A 5,671-nucleotide genomic window follows, 5' to 3' on the forward strand; every position below is an offset into this window, starting at 1 on the left:
AGTTTTCAAAATGATAAGTTACTTTCATTTGCATTCTCTAATGATGATCTCATGTATTTAAACATATTTTAAGCCACTGTCCTTTTAAATCCCTCCTTTGTTTATGCTGCCTCCATTACACCTGTGTATACATTGCCCCTCTCTTCCAAGTGAGATAGCTCATTCTGACATTGTAGTTGGCCTGGCCAGTGCCCCATGAGGCTGCCTAGCCAGACAGTGATCTCTTCCTATTTTGTCTCTCTCTTTTTTTCTTCCACCCCTAACTTCTATCTCTCCTTTTAAATATGACTCACAGTCATCAGCCTCTAAAAAGCATGACAGCACAAGACTGAGGACAGGAGCTTCTGCTTTTCTTCAATTAGAAAAGACCAAAACTTCTATGACTCACGGTCATCAACCTCAATCCCTGTTGTTTATTGTCAAAAAGCATAGTAATATCAGAGTTTCCTTGGGGTTTGAAAATTGTATAAGCCCTAGGCATCCATCAAAAGAGGCTGAAACACAGGGATGAAATTATGGCTAAAGATCAACTAGAAGAAATAGGCGATTATTTATTGAAGTACTGTTTCCCAAGAAAGATTCTCAGCACTTTGGGTACATTATCTCATTAATTCCTCACATCAACTCTCAAAAGTAGAGATTATAATTCACATTTTATAAACGAAGAAACTTAAACTCAGAGTTCCCCATAGCTATGTAAGAGCAAAATTGGAGAATAATAATCATTGAAACAAGCAAACAACAACAAAAGGAATCAAAGGTAGAAAATGAAAGAATCAACAGGTTTGATTGCATTCTCCCAACAAATAAAGTCTTGAAGATATGAGTGTCAGCATATACTGTGAAATAGGAGAACTTTAGCTAGGATCTCCTCAGCCTGAGACTCAAATTCTTAATCTAGGAGTTGGAGCCAGTTGCTAACCTGTGTTCCTATCCAGTCCTATTATGGCATTCATCAGTGAACATCTAGGTGTCTGTGAACTGTTTTACTCCATTCCTGCAGCACATAAGAGGAAAGCAGCACCAAACATCAAGACTTCCCCACATATCCATGGATTTCAAAGAGTGTGGAGTTTTCTACTATATCTGAGAGCAAACTTCCTCCAGGCTATAGGTTAGCCACATGTTACCTGATAATAAGCTCAGAGTAAGTCCAGTGAAGGCATTTTCCAAAGTGCCCAAGGGAACTGCAGCAAAAGCAGACAGCCACACATTTAGTTTAAAACAGTCCATGTCATTGCGAAGGAAAGCAACTCTGAGATGTAAGATAAGGACAAAAATGAAAACATTTAGAAGTTGGAAGGGTCAAAAATTGAATGGTTGGCCGGAGCCGGAACCTGTCGCGCGGATGCCAGCAGCCCTGCCCCACCACGCCACGCGGGCCACGCCCCCCCCCCACACACACACTCCGAGCGCGGGCTGCGGTATCTGAGTCCGCACAGCAGAGGCGCCAGGGGGAATATAAAGGCTATGGTTATGAGCCCCAGAAGACACAGCAGAAGTGAATAACAGAGAGGGCCTCTCTGAGGCTCCTCGATGAAAATTGAAGCCCACTGGAAAAGTGAAGAAAATCTCTTCAATAAAAGCACACTGGACCATCGTAGTTGGTAAGTTGGTGGGATCAGCACCTCCCATAGAAACATGGACTAGCGACCGAGAACGCGGCGGTCACACCAGGTTGTACTCCTTCAGGTTGAGCTGCAGGATGGTGTCCTTGACGGCAGCAAACGCGAAGTGGATGTTCTCCGTGTCGGTGGCGCACGTGAAGTGCGAGTAGATGATCTTGCTGTCGGGGTTCAGATCCACGAACATCTTCAGGATGAACTAGCGGGCAGCCTGCGCGTCCCACGGCGGCCCTCAGGGGAGGGGCGCTCATGACCCTGCCCGAGCCCTGCCCCGTAAGCCCCGCCCCAGAGGCTCCGCCCCCAGAGCCCTTGGCAGCTCTGTGGCTGGAAGCCTGGTCACCCTGGCACAAGCTCTCCATTGCCTCTCCTCTCCGCCCCTCTGGACCTGCCTGGCTGCAACCACCCAACTCCAGTCCCCTCTTTTCCGGCCTCATCGCACCTGGTTACTTCTCACCCTCCCCTAACCCAGGACACCCAGAGGGCGCCCATCAGCGGCAGCCCCTACCCCACTGCTCCGGAGAACCCTAGCAGGCCCAGGGCTGCACATTCACCATCGAATACGGGGAAGTAGTCCACCAGGTGCCGAGCAGAGGATCTTGTCCTTCAGCAGGTCCTTCTTGTTGAGGAAGACGATGACGGAGGAGTTCTGGAACCAGGGGTAGGTGATGATGGTCCGGAACAGCACCTTGCTCTCCTCCATGCGGTTCTGCCGGAGGCACAGGTTTTGGCGAGGGCAGAGTGACGCCACCCCGCCCACACACATCCCGGCCTGAGCCCACCTCCTTATCTGACTCCACCAGGACCTGGTTGTACTCGCTGAGGGCCACCAGAAACATGAATGTCACATTCTCAAAACAGTCTGTCTACTTCCGGCACTCAGACCTCTGCCTGCCCATGTCCACCATCCTGGAAGGGGTGTGGTGTCAGTCCTGAGGCTCTGCCCCAGCCACACCTGCTAGGGTGCCCCCCAACTTGCCCACTCAGCCAGGCGTGGCCAGGGTCCTCCAGCACCAGGAGCCAGCGTGCTGGAGCCACACAAGATTCCCCATGGGCCCAGGTCGACCAAGACGGTGGTCCCGCAGCCATGGGAACTCCCGCACACCCCTGCCCCCATTGGCTCTAAATCCTGGCCAGGTGATCTGTAACGCCCGCTGCCACATGGATAGCCCACATGTGAAGTCCCACCGCTTCCCCAGTGGTCTGTATCCACAGTGAGTTGACCTCACGCAGCCGCAGGCACAGAGGCCAACTGTTTCTGGCCCTGTTTCAAGGCCTGGAGAGCCCGGCCTTGGGGCAGCAGATTCCCAGTGGACTGGGACAGGAGGAGCCCAGGAGCACCGAGGGGACCTGAGGCCAGAATGACTTCCAGCGTTGGGGTTCCGAGTGCAAGTATCTGTCGCGGTGCCTGTTTATACACAGGACTGGAAAAGGGATGCTGGCTCTGACGCTGCCGGTAGGGACCCAGGTGAACTGTGGGGTCCCAGCACAGGGAGGGGGATCGTCCCTGCAGCTGCAGAGGACACAAGCAGCCATCCCAGTGCTGGACAAGAAGGCATGCTAAGTGGGCAAAACCAGCAAGTGGCTCTGAAAGGGACCAGGAGCAGTGGGAGGGTGACTCCCAAGACAACTCAGGGGACACAGAGTGATCCTCGGGGACATTCTCTTCCCAACTGTGGGCTGATTCCTGTGCAAGGAGACACCCCGAGAGATGGGATGTGCCAGGTAACCCTGGAGGGACAGGAGGGTGATGACAGGGGCCAACCGGTGGACCAGGTGCCATGGCAATGGACTGGCAGACAGGCCTTCCAGGACTGGGGTCCTTCTAAGAGGAGAGGTCTGGATGCACATGCATACACAGGGAGCACGCGTGTGACAATGGAGAGTTGGGCTGAGCTTCTAGAAGTCAAGGACACTGAGGACCAGTCCACCACCGGATGCTGGTAGGGACTGGGGCGGAGCTGGCCCTGTCCTGCCTGACCTCAGACTCCTGACCCAGGGCCAGTAGGAACCCTGTGTTCCTGGCCCCATGCACAGCGGCCGTGTGGGGGTCCCCACCCTCATGGAGGCTGCTCTGCCCTCCTCCAAGCACCTGAAGGTGATGTTCTCCAGGTCGAAGGGATACTCCATGATGCCCGTGGTGGGCACACAGACTCAAAGCACGTTCTGCTGCGTGGGCAGGTAGCCCGAGGTGGCAATGTGGTCCATGTCAGTCAGGTAGCTGCAAGACAACAGGTGAAGTCACCAAGGTGCCAAGCACCTCCCGCCACAGGCCAGGGGCCCAGGAGTCCCAATTCCCTGGGATGAGGCAGAGGAAGGTGGGTGGCTGGGGCGGCCCACCCCATTCATTCCACTGCCCCCCCCCGCCGAGTCCTTCTGCCACTGCAAGCCATACACTGCCCCCACAGCCCTGGGGCTGGCAGCTTGGTCAAGCAGGGAAGGAAGGCCAGTGGCCTCTCAGAGCCTCAGGGTCAGTGGTGGGCTGTGGGGACCTGAAGGGACAGGGCTACCACACTCACTGCTTGGTGGAGTCGGAGAGCTGGTACTGGATGCCAGGGTCTTTCCACAGCGTCTTGATGGCATTGATGTACTGGTGCTCAAATGTTATCACCTTCTCCACATCCCCCTCCCGGATGAGCAGCGCATTGACCTGCAGGGGAGGGGAGGCCACAAACTCGTAGGGGGTCCAGCCACACCGCCAGCCACCAGACCTCGCCGGGCCTCGTCAGAGATGGAACTCGGCATAGAGTCACGAGAACACCGGGGAGACAGGAAGGGGTTGGCCCAAACACTGCTGGACATGGGGAGCAATGGGTGGGCAGCCAGCACCATGACCTCCATTCCTCTCGGGGTGCCAGGACACCGGGCCCCAAGTCCCCAGTTGACAGGTGGGGAAACTGAGTCACGCAGCGTGTAAGCTGGCCCTGATTACTGCACTCCAGGGCCTGTATTCTGCCCAGCGTGCCTCCTCCTCTGCCAAACTAGCAACGGCTACACATCACACCAGGCAGAGGCCCTCCTTGCAAGGTACCGTCACAACCAAGCCCAGCCCTCCACCTTTCAGAGAAGGGGGATGAACAGGGAGACGGGCATGCACACGTGCTCACACGCACGCTCACATGCACGTGCTATCCAGGGCAGATGACACTGGAGAGACGTTGAGCCTGCTCCAAGGCAGTGCCGACACAGCCTGGGCAGAACCCAAAGGAAAGAAAGGGAACCCGGTCACTGCGCCCTGACACCCAGCAGGCTCCCTCAGCTTCCGTGCCATGCAGCCTGGCACCTGGCCCCTTCCCTGCGACTGCTGTCAGCTGCCCCTCAGAGGGCGGGGCTAGCACACAGGGCACCAGGACACACAGGCACCCTCTCTGGAAGATCCACTGACCCCTCGCTGCTGGAGCGAGGTCAGTTTCTTCTGAAAAAGGGCCAAATGCCAATCTCCAGCCTTGTGTCCAGCCACACGCTCCCTCTCCAGGACCCAGCTCTGCAGGCCCACCGAAGCTGCCTGCCCAGGCTGTAAGCAGCGCTGGTGCCAATGACCTGTATTCACCACCGGCGCCATCGCCCACATCTGTCCACAGCACTCTGGGAGACCAAGGCCAAGGATCCCAAGTTCCAGTCCACCCTGGGCGACTTAGTGAGACCCTGTCTCAAAAAATAAAAAACTAAAAGGGCTGGGGATGGAGCTCAGTGAGAAGACCCTGGTTCAGTCCCCAGTATGGCAAAACCAAAACACTGCTCACAAACAGGCCTCCACCGGACTTCTTGCCGACATGGGTGGAGAGCACAGCCCAGATGGGACCTGGCTTCTCAGATGGATGTAGCTGGGACGTTGCAGGGAGACCAGGGCAGGGGTGGCCCAAGACGCAGGGGGCAAGAGACACTCAGAGGCCCACACCGGGGACAGCCGGGCCCCCAACCTGGCACTGGGACTCTGCAGGGTCCCAGTAACCTGGAATTGGGACAAAGGGAGGAAGATTCGAATCACAGACATGTCAGAAATCTGCCTGCTGGGCTTTGACTTAAACTAAATGGAGTAATTTGAACCA

General features: G+C 55.5%; 1 pseudogene; it reads right to left on the minus strand.

The window, feature by feature from the left end:
- Positions 1 to 1,460: 1,460 nt before the first annotated feature.
- LOC101708789 (guanine nucleotide-binding protein subunit alpha-11-like) lies at positions 1,461 to 5,184 on the minus strand (annotated as a pseudogene).
- Positions 5,185 to 5,671: the final 487 nt, after the last annotated feature.

This window comes from Heterocephalus glaber, unplaced genomic scaffold (genome assembly GCF_053883595.1).
Source record: "Heterocephalus glaber isolate CG9 unplaced genomic scaffold, H.glaber_assembly_v1.0 deba00001790, whole genome shotgun sequence".
NCBI classification, from domain to species: domain Eukaryota; kingdom Metazoa; phylum Chordata; class Mammalia; order Rodentia; family Bathyergidae; genus Heterocephalus; species Heterocephalus glaber.